This window comes from Camelus ferus, chromosome 5 (assembly GCF_009834535.1).
Source record: "Camelus ferus isolate YT-003-E chromosome 5, BCGSAC_Cfer_1.0, whole genome shotgun sequence".
NCBI classification, from domain to species: domain Eukaryota; kingdom Metazoa; phylum Chordata; class Mammalia; order Artiodactyla; family Camelidae; genus Camelus; species Camelus ferus.
In genome coordinates this window covers 50,140,863-50,156,344 of record NC_045700.1, presented here as the reverse complement: position 1 = coordinate 50,156,344, position 15,482 = coordinate 50,140,863, and the positions used below count along the sequence as shown (strand labels likewise).

General features: G+C 43.4%; 1 protein-coding gene across 1 annotated transcript in view; it reads left to right on the top strand.

Moving 5' to 3' along the window:
- The window catches only part of PDE11A (phosphodiesterase 11A), a 327,882-nt gene that overhangs the window by 223,188 nt on the left and 89,212 nt on the right, over positions 1-15,482 (top strand). The gene's annotated exons all lie outside the window — the stretch shown is intronic.

Below are 15,482 nucleotides of genomic sequence, written 5' to 3'. Positions count from 1 at the left end.
GAAAATGGCAACAACTGAAAAGAAGGAAACGTGATAGATAGGGTGCCTACGAAACCAGCAAATCCACAAGTGGGCTAAAACTTCAAGAGCAGTTGGTGATTGAGATCCTACCCCAGAAAAATACTTCTCTGAGCTTTGGAAGGATTTTTTTCTCTCTTGCTCACTATGGCTGTATGCACTAGAAAGGGGGTAAACCGGGTTGCAGACGTAGCCTAAGTGGCAGGCCTCGGCCAGAGGTTCTCAGCCCTGGCTGGACATTAGACTCACAGAAGGAAGGGAGCTTTTAAAAACAATCCCAATACCTGGGCATCACCCCAAACTGATGGAAAAGAAGTAGGGTAGAGGTCTAGCCTTAGTATAGTGTTTTAAGTTCCCAGTTGATTCTGTTATGTAATAAAAAGCCCAGGTCTAGCTCGTTTCCAAAACTGGTGTCTCACAGAGCACTATCCATGGAATATTAATGCATGTGCCACACATCCACAGAAAGGGTTCTGGTAAATACTCAATTATATAAATTTAAATGGGTGACTTTACTGCACCATCGCTGGGACTTTATACCTTCGTGGGCATTGTGCCTCCTACAGCACAGTACATGTCAGTCTTGCCCAGCCATTTGCTGACCACACCTCTGTGAAAGCCACCATCTAGAACACCAGGCTGAGTACGCTTGTGGGTCCACATGTCGTCAAAGAAAAGGCGAGGGGGAGTCCTGAGAAGGGGGAGTAGGGGCGTCGGCCAGGGGCCATGCTCTGTAATCTGAAAAGCTGCAGAACATCCCGATCCTGGCGTTGATACTCTTCTGAGAATAAGCCTTTAATTATTGGGCTTATCATTAAATAATAGTTGCAATAAAGACTTGTCTCAAGAATTTGCAAAGAGCAAGTCACTTTAATTACAGTAATGTGTATTTCAAAGCTGCTCCATTTTTATTGTCAGTATTTCTACCCTGACAAGAAAATGTGTTGCTGCTTTGAGTTGTAAACTGCCTGAAGAAGGGGAGCTCCCGGAGATTCATCTTGCCTTAGAATGCCCAGGGATGCTCAGAGAGCAGGGCTTTACCTCCAACCAGGATCTCAGAAAGGAGGTGGAGATAAAACAGAACTGACAGTGATATTGAGCCTGAGTACGTGCAGGAATTAACGATGTACTAACTATCTAACTGCCTAAAATAAAAATGGGTAGTCAGTGATTTGTGTTTTACTGGGCAGAGGTGGCAAGGTTTCTTACGTGCCACTGAGATTATGTACTGTTGTAAATGAAACCTCAACTCTCGCCTTCAAGATCTGAGAAGGGAGCTCTCCGAGCCTGCATCTATCCTTCTGCCTAGGGTGTTCTCTGAATATCTGACCTATTCCCTTTTCCAGCAACCTTATCATTTTTCCATTCGTGGTGTTGGTAATACCTAACAGTCAACAATTTCTAAGTCACAATAAAAATAGTGACCGTACTCCATCACAAGCAGCCAGGGACCTCAGAAGTTATTCAAGTCACGTGTGATGAAAATAATAGTAACAACAATTATTAATATCATCATTATTATTAAAGCTATCATTTAGTGAGCACCTACTATGAGCACCTTAGGTGTCTTAATTTAATCATCAAAACAATTCTCTGAGATTAGTGATTTGGCCCTTCCTGACCTGATGGGGAGTGATAGCTCAGAGAGGTAAAATAACTCACTCAAGTCAGCATCAAAGCTAGGACTGGAACTACTGTCTATAAATGCTCTTTGCAGTAAGGTCTTCTCTTAAATGTATGGTATACCTTGTGCATTAGTTAAGGGGGATGATAATATAGAGGAGAAAATGTTACATGTTTACAACTTCATACATGAACTATCTCAGTATATTGAGACTTCAATCTCTGAATATAAGCTTTACAGCATTTTTTAATTTTTAAAAGAATGCTTGGCATCATATAATTGTGCCCCTTATTTGCAAAATGGTTTATGGGACTTAAAATAGCAGATTAGGAGATGTGTGTATATTTATACAGATTTGGATACACACACATGCACCAGCTTCTGCTTTGTCTAGTGAGCATCCTTTGACATCTTTATTATGGGAAGATGACTTCCCAGACCCATCTCTGTGGCACATTAACTCCTAGTTGTTTGGTGAGCTGTGATATTGGATTTGCTTTATCTGGCCACATTCCTTTAATGAACCTCTTCCTGACACATTTATTGATGAGAAGGCTGGCTGGAGTGAGGACCATGTCTGTAGCTGTAGAAAATATGAAAGCTAACTAGCTTCTTAATCCTACAATCACTGATGTTTGGTACTTCTTGGAAGAAAGTGTTTAAAAAAAAAAAAGACCAAAAAAGGGCACTTAAAGATGAAGTCTTATATCCCAGCAAAAATAGTGGTAGATAGTTGCTAAAATATGTTGTGTCTCCTGGGAGACTAGTCCACTCTGGCCTTACTTGCAATAACATACCTTGTATTTGACTCAAAGAAAATAGATTTTGGCATTTATCCATATTATTTTTCACCACCTAATTTAAAGGCAGAAAATTCCTTGTTCTGGCAAAAAGCTATTTCAGTATTTTATTTTTATTTCCCAGAAAACAGCTTCTAATGCCAAAGAATAACTTTATCAATATAAATAATCTACCTTCAGGTGTTTTATATCATATTCAATGACAAACTATGAAATGTAACATTTTTCTTTGACAGCCCATGAAATCCATCATCTATTTTCATAGATCTTTCATTCAGAAAAAGATTTGAATTTTAAGGATTTATAGTCCGATCAGGAATATTTGAGTGAAAGATTTGCAGCTATTTTAAAATCAATATCAGGATTACTAGTAAAAACCCAGAGTCAGTGGGTGAAATGTTATTGTAATCATTTATCCTTTGTGACCTTTAACAGAATAAAAAAATAACTGCTGTCTCATGCCCATACTTTATATCCAGCAACACTAGATAAGAACAAGAAGCCTTTTTCCTTCACCCTGCAGTTCACAACTCTTCCAAGAATTAACCACATACTGTTGCTAGGCCGAGGGCACTGAATGACCTTGGTATTTAATAAGACATGAACAGGTGAGACAGAAAAAGGGTTTTTATTCACCTGGTGTGTCTTTATAAGAATAACTGGCATGATGAGAAATATGACTTGATTCATTTTTAGAATATAAATATTAAAATATAAATATAAATTTGAGCTAGTGTGCAGTCCTCTCCTATATGGAGCTATAAAATGGATTCAGTCTACAATTTCCATTTAATCCAGTCCTTACTACAAAGGAAAATGATTTCTTCTCAGTGGTAACTTCAATTTTTAAGAATATTCTCTTTTGGATAAACTATATTATTTATCATGTATTAGATGAATTAAAAATGTTTCCTTGTGCTAGAAGTTTCTTAGTATAGAGGTAGAAATAAGACCATTTTGTTGAATGCATCATCTGAAATGCCTCATCGTCAAGGCAAAGCCACAGAATGCTACTAAGTAGGTCAGATCTAAGACAGAGATTGAGCAGGGCACCCTGAATATTTGTAAATTTTGCCTCAGCTTGGAAGGGGGACTTGGCAGTCTGGGGAGTAGAATATGGTAGGGGGAGCCCTGGACCAGGAGTCAGAAGATCTGATCTTGGCTCTGACACCAACAGGGGCTCTCACCTTGGGCAAGTTATTCGACCTCTCTGGCATTAGACTAGAAGGCCCCTATCATTTATGGACTTTCTGAGTGATATTCAGAGGCCCACACCTATTCTTCCTTGTTCCTAATGAGCTGAGCTAATGATGAGACAGAGGTCTCAAATGCTGTCCTGAAATCCCTGAATGCTATGGACAATCCAATGAAAGGCAGGCTGCAAGTTGCCCAAGAACCCAAAGACTCAAATGGAGCTCAGAATTAGAAGGACCATGGGTAGAGGTATGGGGTAGAGAGTACGGGCAGGGGGATAGGAAAGAAGAAGGGTAAATAGGATCATTCCAGCATCCCTAAGGACTTAAACTGGTCCAAGAGAGCTGTCTGGAATGCTCTCCTAGAATAATCCTTTCCTGAATTTGGAGTTCAGAGATCCAGCACCATCTGGATCTTGGTCCAGACTCTCCCTGACGGACTCCCTATCCTGCCTTCAGCCCCTCCAGCAGTGAAGGGTGGTGACTTTGGTGCAGGGAGGGCTGGGGCCAGCTGGGAGCACAAGACCCACAGCAGATGAGTGCAAAGTGGGGCACAGAACAGAGCAGGGTAGTTCTCAGAGCGGGAGCAAACTCAGGGACGGGAGCCAAACTGTCAGAACAGGGCCTAGTTGAGGGAACATTGATAGTATTTCAGGAGCAGTGATTCCTGACAAAATCTGTGGTGCTTCTCAAGCTACTCCTCCTCCACTGGTGAGAATTCCACACCCAGAGTACTTACTGTTACATGGAGGCCACAAGTCCATCATCTCCCCACTGTGTCCTCCACCACCACTCAGTAAACATGTAGGGCATTTCTACTCCCCACCTCTAACCAGCCAAGATGATGGGATGCTTTCCTCCCTTCTCTTCTCCTCTCCTGCGCTCATCCACCTCACACCCCCACCCTCAGTTTTGCTGTCATGGTTTAATGCTTTGTCTTATAGATCGTTGTTAGGTTTCCCCAGACAGTCCATATCTATCTTATTTCAGTAATCCTTATTTAACACTTACAGTAGATAATCCCAGTCAATCTTTTATTATCTCCCGGTTAGATTTAGCTCTTTCTATTGCAAATTGCATCGCTCACCACCTTTTTCCTCTCTTCATCTTTCACTCTCTCAGAATCTCTGTTCAGGCTCACCTGTTTGGCTAGGGGCTCTGAATCCTTACCTAGCCATGAATACTCTCTCACTGGCAGGTGAAGCCCATCTTTGCAGGGCATGGGACCTAGGGAAGCTGTTCTTTTGTCTCCCATGTGCGCAGATGTTTTTTGTGTTCGAGGCTGCATTGAGAAATCAAATACCAATCTGATTCTTTTTGCTTTCTAAGTTATTCATTGTTTTTGTTTGGTAGCTTGTAGAATTCTTCCCTTCTACCTTAGATTTCAGAGATTTTATCAGAATATGCCTGAATGTACACCATTTTTCATCATTTCCATAGATTCCAGTCTTCTTCAATTTAGGAAAATGGCCTATTTCGGTTGGTTAATCAGTTCCTTTCTGCAGCAGGTTCCTTATTCCCCCTCTGGATTCCTGGTGTTTACTCATTTTCCTCCTGGATCTACCCCCCAAGCATTTGGGTTTTTCCCTCTAGATTTCCAAATGTTTATGTTTTTCTTTGTGCATCAATATATTTCTTCTTCTTGATCTTCCAACCCACTACTTGGAACAGGAACCATCTTCCTCAGTTTACCTGCTGAATTTATTTTTAAAAGTTCCATTTTTGGTTGTATTTTTCTGCTGTAATCTTTCAATGTGATGGGGATGTGATGGGGATGGTGATGGATGTCTCCTCCAGCAGCTCTGTGTCCCTCTGATGCCTGGGCCCCTCCTATGCATTGTTCTTTCCCTGTGTTCACTGGGTATAGGTGCAACTCCTGGGAGACTCCAGTAGCAGCAGTCCAAAGAACACAGGAAGGCTCAGGGACCACATGGGTGAGCAGTGAACTAATAGGCAGGTGGTTAAGCTCTATGGAGGCTTCAGCAGAAGAGCTCTTGGCTTCCTGGGCCCCTCAACTGGCTGTAAAGGCTGATGCCATCCCTGCCTCTCAGCAGTGGAGGTGGGCTGAGCCCACCTGCTAAACTGGGGAGAGGGTGAGGAGGAGCCTAGGAGAATAGATATACCATTGCTGCCCCACTTCCAAGAAGGACCACAGGGTGGTAAGTGTTCCTCAAATTTTTGGAGCCTTCCAGCACTAGGCCCAGGCCCTCATCTGGCCCAGAGAAGCCAGAATCCAACCCAGTCTTCTGACCAGAACTCTGGCAGAGCTTGGGTTTTCCTGGCACCTTCAAGGCCCTACCAGCCTGCCAGTGGTGGTGGTGGAGGGGGCTGGTGGTGACTTCCCAACCTAGCACCTCACCAGCATCACCTGGGGAATGTTTAGAAAATAAGAATTCCAGGTCCCCCAGCCTAGACATATTGACTCAGAATCTCAAGGCAAGAACTGGGAATCTGGATTTATAAGCTACTTTGGTGATTCAGGAACATAATTGGGTGTCAAAACCATTGATTTAAGGTGGAAGCTGATGCTTCTGCTTAGGGGTGCTAGGAGCCCATTCTAGAGGTGCTGAGGGCTGAATATGCCCTGGTGACAGTTCTGGTTCTTATGCTTTTACACCCAAGGGTGCTAAGCCACCCAAAGACCTGACATACATTTAGTCTCTTTTTCTTTCTTAGTAACCAGTCTTTCTCTCTCTCCCTAGACCATGATTTTTCTATGACACACAAAAGCTGCTCTAGTTTGGGGTAAGAAGGAAAAATATTCCTGAATGGAAAATGGAAACAGTTATCCTTCACTGTGGACACTGCATCTATGAAGCCAGGGCAATGTCAAATGAGGAGAGGGTACAGAGGAAAGGGTCATTGCAACTTTCATTAGGTTGTACTGAGGACAGAGCCATGGCAAAGGTTTGTAGTTCTCATGATGTGTCAGCTCTACATCAGCTGTGGCTCTGTGGCTCCCCCACATATCTTCATCCCAGGATTTGAGCGCAAGAGCTGTCAAAACCACACGAACAGCGTTATCAATTTGCTCCGTGTGGGAGGGTAAGATGGTATACAGTCATCTCCACTGGACCAAAGCAAGTCATGGCCATTCCTGAAGTCAATGGGCAGAGAATTATCACCATTCTGCAAGTGCCACGGGGTCACATGATAGTACAAGGGCACATAGAATCTCCTTACATGGAGGGGAGCAAATAATAATAATACCATTCATCACACTTACTGAGCAGGAAAGCATCCCTTTTAGAAATTAACAAAGAGACCCAGTAAGGAAAATCACCTGATAGACAGTGACTGAATAAGGTGATCTGGACCAACAGCCACCTGGCTGGTGGATCTCAGGTACTCTGTGATTCAGGAAGAGGGGAGATGGTCTTTCTTCTCCTGCCTACCACAATGTGAATGTACAAAAAAGGAATTCATAGAAGGTTTGAACATACTTTAAGTTCATGCTGATCTATCTAATGTTAAGTTACATAGTCAACAAAAGCATGACACATTCAGCGTGGTCCACCTCATCAGCACTCTTCCCCAGCACAGAGCATCACTATCAGCTTTCAGGGACGTCCTACTAGGTCACTGGTGTGTATTTCTCCTCCTGCCTCCCACGCAAAGCTCTCCCTCACACTCTTTTCTACCCTTCTTCCAGTATCTCTCTTTTTTTTTTTTTTTTTTTTTTATGTTTCTAGCCCTTCAAGATTCCCTCCTCCCTCTTCTTTCTGAGCTGGCATCCCCCTTTGGTCTTAGAAATTTTTGTCACCAGCCCAGCTCTTCCCTTCTTGCTTGGCGTCACTGCTGGACAGGGGCAGAGGAGGAGGGTAGGGGGAGTAAGCCCCAAGGTGGTCTGGACACCAAGTGGCAGCTAGCTTATTTTTCTTTCAGATCTAGATACCTAAAGAGCATGAACCATCTCACCCAGCCAAGGCTGACACAGATTTTTGAGTCCCCTGCTCATATAACCTCTCATTTCCAACTTGAATTTCATGCATGGGCCTATCCAGTGATTCCTTCCTGATTCCTGGCTGTTAGAGTTATAAAACTATCCAAACCCTTACTCTGCCATTCCTCTCCCTGTCCCCTTTGGATTTCTCATCTTCTTGACTTGTTCAAGCTTCTTACCAACAAGGTGTCTAACCTCTCTGAGCCTCAGAGGGGTGTGTTATTCAGTGAGAAACTAGCTACAGGCAGTAGCCATTCCGAAAATGCTACTTCCCTTTCTTTTTATTTCTCTTCAAAGGATCTGAGTGAACTACTACTTCTTGGCCATCCTAAATCAGGTGAGGTTGATTTTGGAGGCATTTCTACACTGTACCCTCTTACCCAGTGCTTGCACTGTTCAAAGCATACAGCAGGTGCTCAATGAGCACTTGATGACCCAGTTTCCTTCCCTCCTCCCTCACTTCCCTGCCCCTCATCTTGTCAGTTCCATGCCTTCTGCACATTAGCTCCTTTCCTTCACAGCAGAAACCAAGAGACTAGTGTTTGCACTTTTGACTGTGTGTGGGACTAATGATCGGTGATCCTCACAGTCAGAGATTATGAGAGTGTAACAGAAAACAGGGAAAGCAGTAAAGTACCACTATTTAAATCTCCAGTTCTACTTCCAGTGTCTGTAATCAACATCTGTATCAAACTTTGATTCTTCAATCCCTCTCCTTGTCCCAAAGAGAACTAAAGACAAACCAGTGTAAATGGCTTTATCAAAGGACTCCTCACATCATTAAATCACATTGCTGTTTGTGTAGTAGCAGGAGGCAAATTCAGAATCACATTATTCACAAATTCCAGAAGCAGCAGAGGAGGAAGGAGCAGCTGATGTGGGCAGCTGGGTAGTTGTCAATGTGGTGGAAGATGCGGCTGGTCTGGTCCCTAGCACTCCTCCCATGGCTCTGCCATGTCCCCTTTTACCTGGGGCCCTCTCTCAGGAGAAAGGGCGAGAGTTGAAACCTCTATTACCTCTCTTGCCCATTGGAAATGGAGCTTTTCTTCAGACGTAAAGATATTCCTAACTACCTCTTCCTTCTGGGGAAAGTGTTCTCAGAGAAAGTGAGCTTTTACATCTGTCAGTCAAATCAAGATAGCATTTACGGAAGGCCCTCTGGGTACAGAAATGAAGCAGACACAGTTTCTGCTCTGTCCTGCCCTTCAGGGGGGTCCCTGTCTAGTAGGACCAATGGACACATACGTAGCACTCTGCAAAGATTGGGCACACAGGAAGCCCTCACTAAGTATTGGTTGAATGAACGAGTGGAAGAATGACTACACTGTAACTCTGTCAGACTATGGCAGCAGGGAGGGTATAGTTGAGTGGTAGAGTGTGTGCTTAGCATGCACAAGGCCCTGGATTCAATCCCCAGTACCTCCACTAAAATAAATAAATAACCTAATTACCTCCCCCAAAACAAAAAACACGTGTGGCAAATGTTATACAAGGAAAAAAAGGACAAATGGGAGAATTGATTTGAGAGACTACCAGTGGTTCAAGGCACTGGGGAGGATTTCATAAGGGGAGACAGATAAGAGCAGAGCCTTGCAGACAGAGGAGTGCTGGTGAGCCCAACAGGGTGAGACAAATTGAGGTTGGCACACCAGGGCTCTCTGGGAATGAGAAATCTTTCCAGGGCCTTTGCTCCACAGCAAAGCCATGCAGTTATTTTCTAAATAAGGAAAGTACAGTGATAGGAACACGGGGAGGTTAAAGGCTGGCTCAACAAGATATTAGGCTGAAGAATGACTTGATTGTCCTTCTCTCCACAAGAAGACAGCCTCCCCTGGAAGAATGGGCAGTGTGACTTCAGACTCAGCGGGTTTACAGCCCCTTGGATCCTTGTCTTTTGAGGTATATAACTTTAACTTGATGAGTCGTATTTTCCTCCAGTGTATCTTGGATATCCCAGCACAGGAGAATATGGTGCAGTTTGCTGGGGAGAGAAAATCTTTCTAGATGGGCTTCTCTAAAGAGCCAGGGAGAGAGTAGACTAGAATTGTAATCAGGATACTACTGAAGGGACTCTCATGGGTCTGCCATGAATTATTTATTTTGAATTCCTAGAAATTTAGTATTTACTTCATCTGCAATAAGGATAGTTGTCTGCTATGGATGGAATTGTATCCTTCCAAAATTCATATGCTGAAACCCAAACCCCAGTGCCTTAGAATGTGACCGTATTAGAGATAGGGCTTAAAAGAAGTAATTAGGACTAAATGAGATCATAAGTCTCCGAAATGAATGGTGTCCTTACAAGAAGAGGAGGAGGCAGTGGGGATGCCATGTAAGGACACAGCAAGTCGGCTGTTGTCTGCAAGCCGAGAAGATCACAGGACAAACCAAACTTGCCATCACCTTGATCTTGGACTTTCAGCCTCCAGAATTGACAAAATCAATTTCCATTGTTTAAGCCACCTAGTCTGTGGCATTCTGTTGTGGCAGCTCTGGCAAACACTGTCATATATTGACACTGTCATATACTGAGGGCCTACTATGAGCCTGGCACTGTGCTGAGTATTTTACCTCAGTGTTTTTCATGACTATGAAAGACAGTTATTGTTACGTGCCTTTTTCAGAAGAGGAAATAGATGCCCAAGGCCGCAGCTCTAGCGAGTGGCCAAACTCAGATTCAGAGGCACATCTGTCTGGCTCCAGACGTTATGCACTTAGCATACCACCAGCCACGTCTATGAAGCACTAGCCGTGAAAGAAGTACGAGGCTATAGTGGTTGCTGGCATTTGAGAACCTTAATCCTTTCCTTATGGAACTTATAAATGATGAGAGACAGACTTACCGAGATAAGTAAGTAAGTGCCGCCTGGACGAGACCATCTGGAATCAATAACGCCATGGCAACGGCACAGTGAATCTGAGCTGAGAGAGCATTCAGATGATTGTGAGGACAGCACAGGGGAGTAGCTACAAACACAGGGGCCACAAGAGCAGATTCAGCAGTTTTCTAAGTATGTGACCTTGGGCTTATATCCTTACTTCTGCCTTCACCTCATCAGTTTCCTCATCTGTGCTAAGGGGTTAAACTGGGACTAATAATGAACATCCCCCGTTGGGTTGTTGGAGGATTAAATAAGATACTATAAAGCACTTTGCATCCCAGTAAATGTGCTGTGACGAAGAAAACATTCTTCTAATTCCATTGTGTCCTACTAGGTACTAATAAAAATAGCCAACCGATCTAAATATGGTTAAGTTCTTGACTGTTTAAATGAAAATGTTTAATGTCATTAAATTTGTGAATATTTTCACTGACACTTATACATGGGTCTCTAAATATAATTTCATTTCCAAAATATGTTTGCCCTACCCAAGATATTCAGCTTAAGTCAAATACCAACATACACCACCACCAACACAGTCAGGGCAAAATCAGAATGTTCATCAGTGCAGAAGGACAGACTGACAGAAAGGTGGAACAGAAAGGACTAATAAAATAACCTGATAGAAGTCAAAGAGCAAATTAAAAATGGTGTGTGCATGCATGACATAGTGTGTGTGGCAGTATATGTGGGCATGTTTTCAGGAACACCTCCACCCATCTTGAGAGGGAATCCTGGTATGAGTCTAGACAGGGAATTGTGGCTGAGGAGTCAGCCCCGCACCCCTCCTTGCCTTACTTGATAGATTGCTTCTTCCCTGCAGATGATTGCTTTCTTTCACGGAAAAGGAGAAACTTCTTTATAATGCATCATGTGCTTTTATGGCACAAACCAATATACATATTTACTGGATCTATAAGTAAAAGTATATAAAGTCTTATTTATCTTGCTGCATAGAGAAACCATGAAAAACGTGGAAAGTTGAGTCTATTTTTCTTCAAGAAGACATCCAACTATATGTTGAGGCCACAGCAGGGAGATGCTTAGTTTCAGAAGTGACAAAGAGGCTCTGCTATACGTTTGATGCACAACATTTCCGTTGTTTCTACTGAATGCATGAATACGGAAATATCTCTTCTGACTTGCTCCCTGGAAAGTGGTGATTGGGTGGCCAGCCACGTACGTCCATGTGACAGATTGCACTCCTAACTCCAACTAGAGGGCAAAAAGATGGGACTCTGGTTGTGGAACAAGAGGAGAGTGTGGGATCAGGCCAGTGGCACGAATGGGAAATGCAAGCAAAGCCATGTCCTAATCAGTGGCTCCGCCCCCTCCTCACCCCCAGGGTGGTCCGCCGTTGCCATTAGCTATGAATTCTAATCCCAATGTTCAGGTTTTGCCCCTCACTTGTTCTGCTCCCATGGTGGGGTGTGGAACTTTGTAACAGGGCATTGGGACCCATCATTCCAGCACAGGCAGGGCAGAGGCAGGTGGACTTTACCAAAACCATAAAGAAGGGAAGTTGAGCTTCTGGTTCCCTTTGGTCCCCTGACCTGGTCCTTCTCTACCATGTCTCAGGCCTCCAGGCTCCATCCCCTTGCTATTCTCAGTGCCTTAGGTGTCATGGTTCAGTATTAGAGTTCACTTGTTCTTGTGAATTCTTATTAGTGGAAATCCTGTGCTAAACCTGTAATTTCACATTACAGAAACAAGGAAGTATGACGTTCCTTAGTCTTTAGCTGTTTGTTAATGAAATGCAGAATCAACTCACCTGGTCCCTATCACTGATTTCCAAGCCCTGATCCATCACCCAGGGCTGATGTCTTAGGCAGCCTCACCTCTTGCTGGTGCAAAAATTCTCCCACTTTCTTTCTTCTTTTTCTGTTTAGTTGCCAAAACAATTATTCAATTGTTCTTGCATTTCTTGGGAGATTATTCTCATTTGCTGTCCCGCTTTATGAGCCTTTCCTTTCACCCCATTGCCTCAAATATATTTCACTTTAATGGGAATAATTCTCTGATCTACATTGATGAAACTCTAATGGTGATATTTCAGGCAGGCAGGAGAGAGCCCTCACCTGGAATTGTAGCTCTTCCCCCGCAGCCCCCAGCCTGACATGTAGACAGGTTTTCATTCAGCTCATGTTGAGATCGTGTTTGTGCAGAAAGCTGCATTTTTTTCCCTTGCACTATTCCCACCAAAAGTTGGGAATTTCTGATTATCTTTTAGAAATTTCTGTTTGTGAAATTAACAGCCAAGTCTGCTCACTAAATTCAAATGTTTAGAAAAATTACAGCATGCCAAGGCTAATAGCAGAAAAGTTAAGCGTGTTGGGTGAAGTTTTTGTTTGTTTTCTAAGATGCCTAGATTAATCTAAACTAATAAAGAGTTGCTGTTGGTTGGAGTAGATAGTACTTAAGCTATAGGAAGCAAACATTTGAAGTGTCCTTTTTTTTTAATGGAAACAGTGTTGATTAAATCTATAGTATTCCTTACAGAATCTGTATTACTGCCTAAATGATGGTCTGGGTTATCTTCTATAAATCTCTTTTGTAGTATTTTTTAATTTCCTATCCCTCTTTTAATACTCTTCATGTGGACTTAGGTGGACTCTTTAGGTGAAAGACCAGGGACTCTTTAGGTGAACTACCTCACTCATCTCACAACTATCTAGAGTCCCAGCTAGGTGCCCTGTAAGCTCTCAGGCACCACGGAGCACTGGGAGAAGCGCCTCTCAGGTGCCGCTGAGGGGCAGCAAGGACTCAAGCAAAACCCACAGCATAGCAAGCTGAGGTTGAGGTGAGTGGGAGGCTACCAAGGTCCAGCTGAGTATGTGAGTCAGAGAAGCAGTGTACAAAGAGGGTGGTGGTTCTGTCAGGGCCGAGAACAGAGGTGGCAGTTTGCTGGGCTAGAAAGACCATGCAGGATGGGCAGCCCTTGCTTTAGGGTATACCTATCTCTTGTCTCTAAACCTCAGTGTCTAATGCCATCAACACAACTTCAGCTGCCTTCAAATATCCACCATGCTCCCTTTACTAAGACATGGGAAGAAGGATGCCCTGAGAAGTTCATGAGAACCTCATGGGACCACCACGTTGCATCCACACGCCTGCACTGCAGGGACCCATCTTCTTGGTGGGATGAAGCAGGTCATCTCACCACTCAGAGTCACATAGCTGGTGAGCTCAGACGGGAGCCAGAAGACTAGGGTGGCAGGATTAGGGACCTCTCTATGTTTCTCCTATTACAAATAGCCCCAGTGATGTATAACAGATAGTGCCTTACGTTCACTCAAATTAGAAGGCTACTTGCTCATATGACCTGATCTCAGATTTCTTTGTTGTGTGTATATATGCCTGTATGTCTAAGCATGAAGTATTCACAGGGGTGGTTGGCAGAAAGCCTCACAACCTCAAATCCACCAAAGGATATTGTGGCATGGCTTGGGGAGAACTAGTAAAATAACTTTCAGTGAGATTATCAGGCCTTCATTCACGTGTCCAATAAATATTTAATGAGTTTCTTCCGTGTCCCAGGCACTGCCCACAATGATGAAGACTGTGCTGGGCACTTAGGACTTAACAGCAGACACACACAACCCATTCCCTCCTCCATCAAACCTTTAACAAATAGTTATACAGTGTATTACTGAGGGAGCAGGGCTGTCATTATCCCCTGCCCCAGATCTCAGGAAGTCTGGGGCTGGTTCATTTCAGCTTCCTGTCCAAGTTCGGGTGTGCAGACCTTCCCCATCAGCTCTCCTCTAGGTACCCAGGATCCTGCCCCTCTTTCTTGGCTTTACTGGCATCCCTAGGAATTATGTGTTTGGGGACTGAGCAGAAGTGCATGGCCCAAACAGGTGCCACTCTCGTCGGGTGGTCATTGGGTGAGGTGCTGAACACTTCCCTATCTCCTATGGGCATAGTAGCTGGTGAGTCCACGATTGCAGCAGTGGGAGATAATCCACTTGAGCAAAGGCAGGAAGGTCCATGGTCCTAATTCAACTACCATGTGGCTCATGGGAGCTCAAATGATGCCTCCATGGTGGTCCTTTGCTGGGTGCATCTCCTTCTGGGGGCAGCTGCCATGCTCCCTGGGGCACTCTCTTTCCTCTTTTACACCATTTCCTGACCTTTGTGAGGTGGGGACAGTCTTCCTTCTCCCTCTCTTACCTCCCTGGGAGTACACTCTCTTCTCTGGGTCTTTCAAAATAGATCCTGATGCATTCCTCCAAAGAAGACATCCAGATGGCCAACAGGTGCATGAAAAGATGTTCAACATCATTAATTATTAGAGAAATGCAAATCAAAACTACAATGAGGTATCACCTCACAGCAGTCAGTATGGCCATCATTAAAAAGTCTACAAATAATAAATGCTAAAGAGGCTGTAGAGAAAAGATAACCCTCCTACACTGTTGATGGGAATGTAATTTGGTGTAGCCACTATGGAAGACAGTAAGAAAGTTCCTTTAAAAACTAAAAATAGACTTACCATATGAACCAGCAATCCTACTCCTGGGCGTATATCCAGGTAAAACTATAATTCAAAAAAACACATGCACCTCAGTATTCACAGCAGCACTATTTACAGTAGCCAAGACATGGAAACAACCTAAATGTCCATTAAGAGATGACTTGACAAAGAAGTTGTGGTATATGTACACAATGGAATACTACTCAGCCATAAAAAAGAATAGCATAATGCCATGTGCAGCAACATGGATGGAGCTGGAGATCATCATTCTAAGTGAAATAAGCCATAAAGAGAAAGAAAAATACCATAAGATATCACTTATATGTGGAATCTGAAAAAAAAAAAAGACACATATGAACTTATTTACAAAACAGAAACAGACTCAAAGACAGAAAACAAACTTATGGTAACCAGTGGGGTAAGAGAGTGGGAAGGAATAAACTGGGAGTTCAAGATTTGCAGATACTAACTTCTATATATAAAATAGATAAACAACAAGTTTCTACTGTATAGCACAGGGAACTATATTCAATATCTTGTAGTAA